At 37.7% G+C, this 14,182-nt stretch overlaps 1 long non-coding RNA gene across 1 annotated transcript; it reads right to left on the bottom strand.

Moving 5' to 3' along the window:
* Nucleotides 1–516: 516 nt before the first annotated feature.
* Nucleotides 517–12,131, bottom strand: LOC135226055 (uncharacterized). Its single transcript, XR_010317126.1, has 3 exons — nt 11,945–12,131; nt 8,127–8,221; nt 517–1,006 (listed from the first exon to the last, which is right to left on the bottom strand). It is a non-coding gene; the product is annotated as an uncharacterized LOC135226055 (long non-coding RNA).
* Between the last annotated feature and the right edge of the window lie 2,051 nt (nt 12,132–14,182).

Here is a 14,182-nt window from a genome sequence, read left to right as displayed (position 1 = left end):
TCGAGCAAGACAAAAGTTAAGTCAAAACCTACAAAAATGGAAGCAATAGATGCACCTAGTGCCATTAGCTTAGGCACTGCAGTCAAGCCGGGTGAAGCAGTGTACTCTTGCAAATACAAGATTTCATCAGCAACAATCTACACCTATGAAGCCTCCAGCTTGGGAGCGTGCAGTCAAGCCCCTTCCACACAAGTGGCAAAGACACGACGGGCACTAGATTTGCCCGTAATTCTCTCGCTTTTAAACAGTGTTACCAGGTGAAACAGTCCAAGGCAGGCAGTAGTCACAGGTAGGCGAACCTATGGAATTGGACACACTCGTGATCGCCATCCATTTGCGAAATTGGTAAGTGTGTGCCCGTTGCATTTGCCCCTAGTGTGGAAGGGGCATAAAGGGAGGGTTTCAAGATAAAAGTCGGAATAAAAAAAAATCTAAGGACGAAATAGGTCTTCAAAAAAGAAAAAAACGTAAAGTTCCATCCATTTTGACCTAATACGACCAACAGCTTGCAGGCGAGCGAGGTTAAATTATTGCAATCTCTGCTTTTAAGTGTATGGGCCAACAACCAAGACCCACACGTTTTAAAAATTTAGATTATTCAAAATTGTTAGGAACAGCAATATAGGAATTGACAGAAAAGCAGACAAAACATTGTTCACGATGCATATCTAACCAAATTGGCTAGGTCTAGTTGTAAGCTGTCATGTTTTATGCCAATGCAAGTTCATATTACAAAAGGAGTGACTAGATATAAAACTAACAGTTCTGACAAGTAATTACACCTCAGAATTTAAAAATTTGAAATCTCAGCGAATTCTGAAAAATTATGACAATGGGAGTAGTGCTTCATTTAACCAATGACATTGTCTTAGTTGTGCTTCCTGTAAAGCTGTCATCTCTCCTACTTCAGCAACTTAGCGAAAATCTGGTTGCTTGAACATTCTTGAAAGGCCAATTTCATACTAATGCTAAAGTCCAGTTGCATTTAATGCCACTCCTGCCCATCCTGTAAGAGAAAAATTTCCATGTAATCTTAATTTCATCAACCCAATAAATTGTAAATACATGGTAAACTACAAAACTAAATCATGCCTATAAACTATCACAAAGCAATTTCATATTACTACAAAGTTAAGTAAGTTCTTAGTTTTACCTGACCACTGAGCTGATTAACAGCTCTCATAGGGCTGGCCCGAAGGATTAGATATTTTGACGTGGCTAGGAACCAATTGGTCACCTAGCAACGGGACCTACAGCTTATTGTGGGATCCGAACCACATATCGAGAAATTAATTTCCTCTCCAGAAATAAATTCCTGTGATTCCGCGTTGGCAGAGCCGAGAATCTTACTTATGGCCACCGGATTGGCAGCCGAGCGCGAAAACCACTTTCAACGAGTAACAATTACTACTACAAATTAAGGAATTAAGTTGAAATGTTCTGATGAAAAATTTGTAAATTGAAAAAACCAAAATCATAATTCCGAATTGTATTCCTCAATGTTCAAGTTAGAAATAGAATAGCGGGAGGGGTGCAAGTGCCGTTGAAGAAACAAAGGAGATGGAAGATAACTTCTAATGACCCAAGTACCGATCTGGGTGTTAGGAAACTCCACATTCAACTAGCAGTTGAGTCACCCTCCTCGATCTTCTAACTTGCAATGCTGCCACTGCATTTATCCTGAGTTCAACTGCCTGTGCTGCACAGGTCTGCTATCGGAGGAAGGGGAGGAGAAGAGAGGGGGGAAAGAGGGGAGAAAAGAGGGAGGAGGAGAAGAGGGGGGAGGACCTCACAGACCATACAGACCTTACATCTTGTTCGGGTTGCCCCAGGTCCCTCAGTGTGAGGCACCTCTAGATTAGTCTACCAGAGAATTGCTAATGCATATTCCGGTATATTTTACATCTTCCAATCTTGGATGGTCTGGGATGCAGCTTAGGTGTTTGTCGAGCTTATTCTTAAAACACATCTACGCTCACTCCTGATATATTCCTCAGATGAGCTGGCAACGCATTGTCGATGCTGGTGCGTAGTGGATTAAAGTCCTGCGTGCTTTCCTTAGTTTTCCTGGTATAGTTTTGGGCACTATTAATCTACCTCTGCTTGCTATTTGATATTTTCAGCTCCAAGATGTTATCGACAATTAATTCTGTTTCCATGCCTGAATTATGTAGAGTTCTCTTCTCCTTTCTTGACTATAATTTTAAAAATTGTAGTCTTTCCCAGTAGTCAAGATCCTCAACTACTTCTATTCTAGCTGTAAAGGACCTTTGTACACTTTGTGCAATATCCTTTTGGTAGTGTGGGTACCATATATTGCAATATTCAAGTGGACCACGAACATATGTTTTATAAAGCATAATCGTGTGTTCAAGCTTTTCTTGTTTTGAAGTGCCCTAACAACATTCCCATTTTTGCTTTGCATTTTGCCAATAGAATTGCTATTTGATCATTGCATAACATGTTCCTATTCAACATCACACCAAGGTCTTTAACGGCTTCCTTATTAGTGATTGTCTCGTTATTAGGTCCCCTATATGCATATAGCTTTCCTTCTCTATCTCCATAATATATTTATTCAAATTTATCAAGAGTTAAAAGAGGAGAAGAGGGGGGAGGAGAAGAGGGGGGAGGAGAAGACACGGGGGAGAAGAGACCGAGGGGGAAGGGAGAGAAGAGACGGGGGAGAAGAGACCGAGGGGGAGAAGAGAAGAGAGAGAAGAGAAGAGAAGCGAAGAGAAGAGAAGGCGAGGGGGACCGGAGGGGAGGGGGAGAGAAGAGAAGAGATGAGGCCGAGGGGGAGGGGGAGAGGAGAAGAGAAGAGAAGAGACCGAGGGGGAGGGGGAGGGAGAGAAGAGAAGAGAAGAGACCGAGGGGGAGGGAGATAGGAGAAGACCTTACCTTACAGACCTTACATTTTGTTCGGGTTGCCCCAGGTCCCTCAGTGTGAGGAACCTCTAATGTCTACCAGATAGTTGCTAGTACATCTTCCGGTATATTTTGCATCTTCCAATCTTGGATGGTCTGGGATGCAGTTTAGATATTTGTCGAGCTTATTCTTAAACACATCTACGCTCACTCCTGATATATTCCTCAGATGAGCTGGCAACGCATTGAATAGACGCTGCATTATCGATGCTGGTGCGTAGTGGATTAATGTCCTGTGTGCGTTCCTTATTTTTCCTGGTATAGTTTTGGGCACTATTAATCTACCTCTGCTTGCTCTTTCTGATATTTTTAGTTCCATGATGTTTTCTGCTATTCCTTCTATCTGTTTCCATGCCTGAATTATCATGTAGCGTTCTCTTCTCCTTTCTAGACTATATAATTTTAAGGATTGTAGTCTTTCCCAGTAGTCAAGGTCCTTAACTTCTTCTATTCTAGCTGTAAAGGACCTTTGTACACTCTCTATTTGTGCAATATCCTTTGATAGTGTGGGTTACCATATCATATTGCAATATTCAAGTGGACTACGAACATATGTTTTATAAAGCATAATCATGTGTTCAGCTTTTCTTGTTTTGAAGTGCCTTAACAACATTCCCATTTTTGCTTTACATTTTGCCAATAGAATTGCTATTTGATCATTGCATAACATGTTCCTATTCATCATCACACCAAGGTCTTTACTGCTTCCTTAGGTTGTGATTGTCTCATTATTAGGTCCCCTATATGCATATAGCTTTCCTTCTCTGTCTCATAATTTATTGATTCAAATTTATCAGAGTTAAATACCATCTATTTACCTCTACCCAATCTATACTTTGTTAAGGTCTCTTTGTAGAGCGTTCCTATCTTCTTCACAAGTAATTTCTCTACTTATTCTTGTGTCATCGGCAAAAACTACTCACTACCGAATCTTAACAATTACTGTCTATGTCTTCAATCATAAAACAAACAGTATTGCAGCTAACACCGTACCTTGTGGCACCACCGGATATTACCTTGGTTTCATCCGATTTCTCATCGTTTGCAATAACTATCTGTTTTCTGTTGTGTAAAAATTCTTTCAACATCTTCCTACTTTATCCACGATATTGTGTTTTCTAATTTTCTTCGCTAATATATTATGGTCTACCTTTTCAAAAGCTTTTGCAAAGTCTAGATAAACCACATCTGTTTCATTTCCGCTTTTCATATTTTTGAATATGTTCTCACGGTGGACTAACAGTTGGGTTTGTGTACTTTTTCCGGGTACGAAACCATGTTGTCCTATATTAAACAAATTATTTTTTGTTTTATTAAATGTTTCATAATATTTTTCTTCATACCCTTTCATACACTTTCATAATATGTGATGTTAGACTCAGGCCTATAATTACTTGCCTCTAGTCTTGATCCACTTTTGAAAGTAGGGGTTAATATATGCTAATTTGTGCGTCATCATAAATCTTGCCTGTATCTACACTTTGTCTTAATAATATTGCAAGTGGCTTTGCGATAGAATGAACTACTTTCTTTAACAAAATAGCAGGAACTCCATCAGGCCCTGCTGCAGCTCCATTTTTAATTTCAGTAATAGCCTGCACAATATCAGCTTCATTAATATCTATGTGAGCTAAATATTCACTATTTTCGTCCCTTACTTCTATATCATTATCTTCATTATCTATTCTAGGGGTGAATTCTCTCTTATATCGTTCTAACCAATATGTTGCAAATTTCCTTTTTTCATTCGTTAATTCCCTCTTCAATTCTTAGAGGGCCTATTTCTATTCTTCTTTTATTCATCTTTTTCGCGTATGAGGATATAGTTTTAGGGGTTTTTGCTCGATATTTATTAGGGTTTTTTCTTCCAAGTCCCGTTTTTAATTTTCTTTTGATTGTATAATCTTTTGTTCTGCATTTTCTATCTTACTTTTTAGTTCTATAACTTTCCATGCATTTTTTTCTTTTGCAAGACCTTTTTTCCACTTTCTGATTTTCTGGAACAAGATCCTTCTGTCTCTTGGTATGCATGACTGATGTTTACTTTTCTTCTTCGGTATATATTTATCTACTATTTTCTCTAATATATAATATCTCCGTATTTACCCTTATGTCATCACTTACAAAAATGTTATCCCAATCTTTGTTTAATTCTTCATTTAATTCTGACCCATTTTATATTTTTACTATAGAAGTTGTATTTTCCATATCCTTCCCTTTTACTTTTTCATTTTTTTCTTGCTTATCTCTGTTTTCACTTGCTTTGGAATAGACTGTTAATTCTATGACATTATGGTCTGAAATACTCGCATTATAAACTATTATTTCTTTAACATAATTCGTCTCTTTCACAAATACTAGGTCTAAAGTATTTTCCTTTCTTGTTGGCAGGTGATTTATTTGTTGAATGTTGTATTCTAGTAGCATATCTAATAGCTTTTCGAATTGCCTCTTATCTACTGCAAATACTATTATCCTCTTTTTTATATGTATAAGTACAACCAAAATCTCCTATTCGTTCTTTCCAGTCTACGAAAGGAAAGTTGAAGTCTCCAGATAGGAGAATAGTGCAGCCCTTGTGATTTCTACATATATCATCCAATTTTTTTATTATCAAGTCAAACTCTTTAGTATTAGGAGGTCTATATATTACTATGTTCATTAATTTTTCAGATTCAAATTCTACCGCTATTAGTTCACATTCTGAGTTACTATACTTCTCATATTTTTCCTTGTTTTTTGTCTTTCCCATATATTGCGGTTCCCCCTTGATTCCTATTTTTTCTATCTGATCTGTAAGTTTGGAACCCTTTTATTTGATCATCATTCCCAGTCTCTTGGGAATACCAGGTTTCACTTCTATTCATTATATCTATTTTCTTTTCAATTTGGGTTAGTTCTTCTAAGTACTCTTATTTTTCTTTTTGAGTTACTAATAATATAAACCCTGCGCATTCATCACTAGATGGTTTGCGTGTTTTCTCCTTCATTTAATATTGGTAATAATAAGGATTTTCCCATGTCTCTTCCCTGTTCTGGTATGTTTTTCTTTTTTTCCTTTCCAGAAATTCTGACATTAAAAAATCCAACTTTTCCATAATATTTGATCTTCCTTCATCATAATTATTCATTTTGTGTCTGAATCTGCAATTTTCTCCGTATCTGCAATATCCTCTTGCATAATAAATACAGTTATTATCTCTTGAGTAGAATCTTGGAGCTGATGCTTTGAAATTTTTTGCTGACATCTCTGCATATCTCGTTGATGGCTTGCTTTTTTCTTTTACCTGATATTCTTTATTCCTCTCTTTATTGTTTCTTTCTTATTTTGGATTTTATTACTTAATTGATTATTTATTTGATTATGAATCATGGCCTACAGGGTGCATATATTACATTTTTTGTCGAACTTACATCCTTTTCCTTCTTTTAGGTTTTTGCATATTTTTGGATGCAGATCTCTGCAATCATCCCTCATAGCCATCTAGGTATGCACATTTACCATATATTTTCATAGTTGTGACATACCTTAGGAGAAAAAAGAGAGAAAGATAAGAGACCGAGGGGTGGGAGGGTATCAGGGAGAATAGAAGAGAAGAGACCGGGGGAGGGGAAGGGTGGTGGGTAGAAGAGGAATATAAGGAGAAATAATAAAGAGACCGAGGGGCTGAGGGCGAGAGGAGAGGAGAAGAGAAGAGAAATAGAAGAGAACCGAGGGGCAGGGAGAAGAAGAAAGAAGAAAGAGGACCGAGGAGGATGGGAGAAAGGTAGTATGGAAAGAAGAAGAATAGAAGAGACAGAGGAGGAGGGAGAGAGGAGGAGGGAGAGAGGAATAGAAGAGAGATGGGGAGAAGAGAGGGAAGCGAGGGGGAGGGAGAGAGAGAGAGAAGAGACTGAGGACGGGGGGGTGGGAGAGGAGAAGAGAAGAGACTGAGGAGGGGGGGAGAGAGAAGAAGAAGACTGAGGAGGGGGGGAGGGGGGGATAGGAGGAGAGAGGTACTTGAGAGGGGGGGAGGAGCGGAGAAGAGAGGAACTGAGGGAGGGGGGGGGAGAGGAGAGAGAGAAGAGAAGGAGGAGGGGGGAGGGAGGGGGGGAGAGGAGAAGAGAAGAGACGGAGGAGGGCGGGAGGAGAGAAGAGACGGAGGCGGGGGGGAGAAGAGAGTGAGGAGTAACAGGGTTAATTCTATTCACCTTCTGAACATTGTGCGCAGTCCAGTTCCCTTAGGGTATTAAATGCAAAATTGCCTTTACTAATCCCCCATTGTGAACCATCTTTGGAATTTGGTCAAGAATTTTCGCAAAAAAGATGCTCCAGTTTAAAATTTACGCTTCAGAGTATCAGCTTATGTCACACGTGTGAACATTAGAAATGAGAATTTCATGCATGGCAGAAATTAACCTGATATCTGGATGGATTATGAAATTAGGGACAAGCCCCAATCACTGACACCTATTTTGGTCATTCAGCTCCTAACCTGATATTTGGGATTTAATTGAAAATTACTTACGATTAAAATCCTTGCAGTTATTAACGTAGTTTTTTTTAGTCAGCTAGGAAAATTAAATCTAAAGTTCATTAAACTTTGTTTGATCAATGAAAGTCAATTCCATTACCTTTGTGGGGGGGTGGGGGGGAGTGGGGGGGGGGGGGAGGGAAATCCACTTTTACTGTCACTTGCCATTTTCACCACAATAATGATGTAATAATGAACAAAATGTTCAGTCTTTTTACTTTCAGGAAAAAAAAAAACCAGCAACAACAACATTACAGAAGAGATCATGTCCCCTTAATTAAAAGTCTAAAGAATTACAGTTTAGAACATCCTATGAATAGAGCATGAAACTAACCTTGTACAAATCCTAAAAATTTAATGTCTATTAGATATTTAGAATACCAAATATAAAAAAAACTTTAATGCATTGATGTTACATCCATGACACTTCCAAATTATTTGTCATCGACTATCCCTGGATCTTATTTCCTCAGAGAGGCTGGTAAAAATTGTTATTGCCTTTGACACCTTATAATGTAGTCGCAGAAAATACCATCTACCAAGGTTCTGTAAAATTTTAATTCTGAATGCTGACCACTTTTCAACTATTGTCTAATTCCTCTCTATTTTATAAACTTATTTCCCGAAATTCAATAACCAAATCTGATATTTTACTATCTTCCTTCAACTGTTCTTATGCCTTACCTTCTGCATCTCCAGTCCTTATCAGATTGCATTGTCAAGTCGCATCATGACCATCACAAGGATTCATTGGATGTCTACCACTCCGAAGAACCTTCCTGCAAAATTTGAAGAATTCAGTTAATCGTAAATACGTTACACTATAAAAGCTTTATTTTTCCAAAGGAAAATGTAGACAGCAATAAAGTTCATTAAATACTTAACATTTCAGTATCACCACTGAACTCTTCAACTGGAGCTAAAGTCAACATACTTTACATCCAGCTCACATTAACTAGATAAGAATATACGATACAAAGTTCATTTTGTCACTCAATCTGACAACTTTAAAACAATATTCCTCAACAAAATGCAATTAATCTAGCTTCCCCTTTAATACCACAACAGTTATCCAAGATTAACTTTTAGAGACTTTCCAATTAAAGACTAATGGTAATTAAATTATTTACGAGTAAGTATAGTTGAACTGAATTTTCCATCCATCTTTTATACCAGCATTCCTATAAAAAATAACTAGGCAGTTTAGAGATTATGTACTTCAAATATTGCCGATTTTTTTCTGGAACGTGCTTTAGGTTGTTTGGAATTTCTACTAATGATAAGAGGTCTGACATTGCGTAACCAAAATAGTAAGTTTTTGACAATTAAATTTAGATTTGGTCTGCTTCCGCAAAGCCGCGGCTAAGTGTCTTCGCACAATTATATTTTACCAATTTTCTTTCAGAGCTGATGTTGAGTGTCAACACAAAAGGATATTTTGCCAGTTTTCTTTCATATTAAAGATAAAAAAAGTGAGGCAATCTAACGAGAAATCTAGTAATAACACTTTCAGTACGAAAGCATTTCACAAAGCATGACTTATATTTTTAAGTTGAAAACTTGCAAGAAAAAATACTATGAATTCTAATTCGATTAATCCCTTTCAGTAAACACATCCACCAAGTCACTAAATTTGTCAATATGTAATCATTCAACATTACCAGCATCAGTAGATACTTTTAACAAATTTGCCTTCTCTAAGTAGCAACTTCATTTGTAGGATACGGCAAGTTAATCAGGAGAAATCTATAAAAATTTCATTGGCTTAATTTGCAGAGCATTTTCATATTCGTGCCTACGACGAACAGAACATTGCACAACTAGTTATAAATTCCATTAAAATATTGATCAGAATATTGTAAACTGAAACCGAAATACATTGCTTCAGATTTGTAAATATTTTAGATCAGCTTTTCCTTAAGATTAACTACACAGTCTCTCGTAAAAGTATAATAAAATAGCACTTAAGTCCTACGAACAGCTGAAGAATTAAACTAGCAGCTACTCTGTTAGGGATTAGAAGTGTGATAAACAAACCGTAACCCAAAGACCTGCCACTTCAGGAAAATTACTTCAGTTGAAAATGTGACATTCCTTGGTCAATTTCACTGTGAATTCCATATTCTTTACTGTACTCGAGAATAATTCTAGAAATTTAAGACTTAAAGAATTAGTTTATTTTGACAAAGTTAAAAGGTGTGAGACCTGGATACTTTAACAGCAAGGAATTTTGGAGAATATTTGACAGGAATTGGCAACATGGGAATGCGATTAAAACACCAGCTGTCATAGCAAGAAAATTACTAGATGCAGGTTATTGAAGAGGCAAGATAATGTTGCCCTTTCTGCATCTGTACAACCCTCGCTCAGTTAACACCCCCAACGAGCATTAATAAAAACTGATAAATTTGGGCAATTCTCAAAAATCCTCTTAGGGCGTAACTATCATTCTATTAGCATCCTTTTTGAATAAGGGTGGGTAGGAGGTGGGGCGAGCGGTGTGAGAGCAGGCCTGGTAGTTTGGTAGCTCTAATTGTAGACTAGAACACTAATTACAACAACTAAACCTACCAGATTTGAATTTTATTAATATTTTCAAAACAATTAAGAACATTCAAAATACAAACTATCGCCAATTGCCTACGAAATTCTAGGTCTTCAGACAAAACCTAATTATGAAACCTTTCAGTACAAATAAAATGAGAGAAATGGAGAGCTTCGGATCACAACAGTATTTTCCTTTACCAAAATAGAAAACTATTTACAACCAAAGTCTCTGCTTAGAGAGGCTTACGCTATTTAGCACGATGCCTCGAAACACCAGAATATGAAAACTGGCTCTGCAGCTACGGAAACGCCTGTCACGCAAACCGCAAGGTTATAATAAGGGGTTTTCAAAAATATCATAAAACGCTCTCCCAAAACGCATGATTTAGAAAAATTAAATTCTTCAGGAATCATGTTTAACTTCGCTAATGCTTATCGATAAAAAGCCCAAGGAAACTTATTTTATATATAAATTAAGCAAGTTAACGCCATACTTCTATTCGAGGATGAGAAGTTAACTGCTACTATTTCTGATTAACAATATTTTTCAGATTTTGAAAATAGTTCGGCATTCCGTTACCGTAACTGAAGCTTGTACCTTTTAGGAATATTTAAAAACGCCATTCAATGTTTAAGAAGCCAACGCTTCATATAACCATTTCTGAAAACTGGTATTCTGGCTTTTACACTAGGCAAATTTGATAAGTTGATAGTTAAAACTGCTTTGAACATCTTTATGAGCCACTGGAGCAGTAGGAGAGAATTATTTATTTTTCCGTAATATCCACTAATCTGTTGCTGCCAAGACCAGACGTCTTGTATCAAAAATTAAAAAATCTACAATTAAGGCATCCCTAGCTCCTAAACTCACCACAAAAACATTGCCCAGATAATGTTTGACATATCTAGGATATTTGAAAATCAACAAAATTCGCAAAATTATTAACCAAAAAAAGGCTTCCGATCATTTTACCATGAAATTTATTTAACTATTGCATGGTATATTCTCGAAATGATTAAAAATACTATTATTCTTTTGCAATTTATTATGAGGGCATAAGCCAACTATTCCTATGAGGCAAGAGTACTACTGCAAAACTAGACTTTCGCATGTAAATTTAGGAATGAATACAGCTACAGAAAATAGAAAAAGGAATTATGGTCCACAAAATCAGAACAGTTACTTCGAAAAGCATTCTTAAAGTCTTGCTTCAAAGATTCAGTAAGGAGTGACGACAAAATACTACCTCAACTGCAATGCTATTTGATCAGATTAACGGTTCACTCCAGAGAAATAATTACCGAAGTACTAGTAATTTCCACAAAATTTATGACAGTCTCCAAGGCTTTAAGGTTATTTAGCAATAACTAAAATTTTGTAACAGCGGTAATTCTAAACCAGCATTCCGCGGTAAAGTAGGCTATGGCAGTTGACCTTTTCCTTTGTTATTTTACCTGCTGAACAAGAATTTAAAGTAATATTTATTCGGTCGACTGTAATTAAACCGTAATTTACCTCTGAAGACTACATGACAGTACAAGGGGTCCGATGTACCAAGTTCAAAGGTAAATAACAGATAGTTACAGTCGACCGGAAAAAAATATTCCTTAAACTCTTGTAAAGTAAGCAAAATAACATAGGAAAACGTCAATTGCCATAGTCTACTTCGACTGAACAATCTTCCGAAGTGTTGGCTTTGGGGACATGAAACTTAAACAAACCGCCATATTTGAATGCGGTAGGGGTGGGGATACGAGACTAACAGGGAGCCTTATGTCCGGTAAAGGGGTGGGGGGAGGGTACCGGAAGAGGAAGGCAGAGGTACGAGTTGGTAAAGCCACGCTGGGATATGCTGGTAAATAATTCCCACTAAATATCACAGACATCAAAAGCACTAAACCTTTGGAACACTAAAACACAATATAACAAAGTACATAAAGATTAGGAACCTTACCTTAGAGGGGTGGAGGATAGAGTTCAGCAGCCGCTTTCATGAAGGCATGGAACCTCGTCTTCGGGTCGTGGAAGTGGATTTTAAAGTAGGCCACTGCCGTGATCTTGACAGTATATTACCAACCTTTCATACTGCCCTGAGTAATGGGCTGAAATGTCCTTATAACTAACGAAACAGTTAACACATGTACGGGGCAGAGTCGAGTTAGTAATGAGGCCCGGAGGAGGTGGAGGTGGAGGTGCCAGGGAGTGCTTCCGCCATCTGGCTGGTTGTGGTTGACACTGGCAACTGGCAAGTTTGTCAGTCAGGAGGAAGGAAGCGGGGTGGGGGGGCTGGAGACCACGAAACAATAGGGAGGATGGGATGGGGTGGGGGTTAAATATTCACGTTTGTGAAAAAAACACAAACACTATTGTAATGGGTGGACAACATAGGAAATGAGGGAGGCCTGTTTGGGGGTAATTGAGCCTACCAAATGTTGAGTGAAATCGTACAAACATTGGTTCTTTTATGTTTATGAAACCAAAGTTATCGTGTATTATTATTAAAGTAAAAAATATTGCAATGAAACCTTACAGTAGGGACACATATTTTACATAAGAGCTAATAATCCATGCATACATGAAAATATATATTATATATCTATACACGGTTTTTTACATCTGGTATTCACACATCTGGTACTTAAGTATAAATTATCAAGTACAAGTCTAAGATTATTTTAGTGAATAATGAATAGAATATTATCAAGTTTCAAGGATCAGAGTGGCCACTTCAGGGGGTGATTGAACATAAGAAATGTTGAGGACAATTGTAAAATTTGTGTAACCTAAACAGTGGGCTCACCCCATCCCCATAGCCCCCCTTAAAGGAAGGCAATCTTAGAAGTGTAACATATAGGTTAGGATCGTAACCAACCTAACCTAACCTTGTAGAACATGTTGCCTGACCGGGGGGGCTCCCCCCCTTAAAGGAAGGTAATCTTATAAGTGTAACATAGGTTGGGATCGTAACCTAACCAACCTAACCTAACCTAAAAACATGTTGCCTGACCGGGGGAGCTCCACCCCCTGTACCCCCCCTTAAAGCAAGGTAATCTTAGAAGTGTAACATAGGTTAGGATCGTAACCTAACCAACCTAACCTAGTAGAACATGTTGCCTGATGCCTGACCGTACACCCCTTAAGGAAGGTAATCTTAGAAGTGTAACATATAGGTTAGGATTGTAACCTAACCACCTAACCTAACCTAACCTAAACCTAACCTAACCTAGTAGAACATGTTGCTTGATGGGGGGGGGGGGGGGGCGTACCCCGCCTTAAAGGAAGGTAATCTTAGAAGTGTAACAGAGGTTAGGATGTAACCTAACCAACCTAACCTAATAGAACAAGAATTTGCTATGGGTCAGACAGGCATGTAAAGGGGAATATAGAAAAAAGAAGGGAGAAAAAATGCATGTGTAAATTGGAATGTCTAAAATGAAAAGATGTAATACCAATTTCACGAAAAATGTAATACCATCAATTTCAAAAAATTTAATACCATCAATTTCACGTCATTGACAGAAAGGTCTCGAAACGTCCTAAAACCGCCTTCTAGTCCCGCCCCTCAGGAGACTTTCAGTGGCCTGCCCTCAATTGTAACGTAATATTGTAAGATATATAAGGCAACATTATGAAGTGAGAACAAGTCAGTGCACATATTAAACAATACTATGATAAACGGAGCAGAAATAAAAGCTTGAAATAATATTACACAATTACAAAACAAATGAGGAAAAGGAATATATGTAACAATGCATGAATCCTCCCCAAAAACCTCCTATCGCAACGTAGGGTTAATAATGCAACATGATTGGTTGAATACATGTAATCCCCTACAATACCCTCATCATTTATCTCCTTAGGAACTTAGTGTCCGAACTAAAAGTTCCCTTATACCTCTTCGCATGCGCAGTAGGATTGGCGCATGTGTAGTAGGATTCGGCGTCGTAATAGCAGTAGCAATAAGTGATTTTGGCTATGTAACAGCTCCATTATTGGTTTACTTATCGCTTTATTTAAGCTTGTATTTCGTGTTTCAAATGTCATAAGAGGAAATGACACTAACACTACAAAACCTTCCCCCAAGTGTTTCACCCCACCCAAAACCCCGCATTCCCATCGGTCCCCCTTACCGTAGAATAGAGTTCAAAGGTAAATTCTTGTTCAGGAGGTAAAACTATAGAAAAACGTCAAC

The sequence above is a fragment of the Macrobrachium nipponense genome, chromosome 14, assembly GCF_015104395.2.
Source record: "Macrobrachium nipponense isolate FS-2020 chromosome 14, ASM1510439v2, whole genome shotgun sequence".
In the NCBI taxonomy this organism is placed as follows: domain Eukaryota; kingdom Metazoa; phylum Arthropoda; class Malacostraca; order Decapoda; family Palaemonidae; genus Macrobrachium; species Macrobrachium nipponense.
Note: the sequence above shows the minus strand (reverse complement) of the source record. Positions and strands in the feature narration are given on the sequence as shown.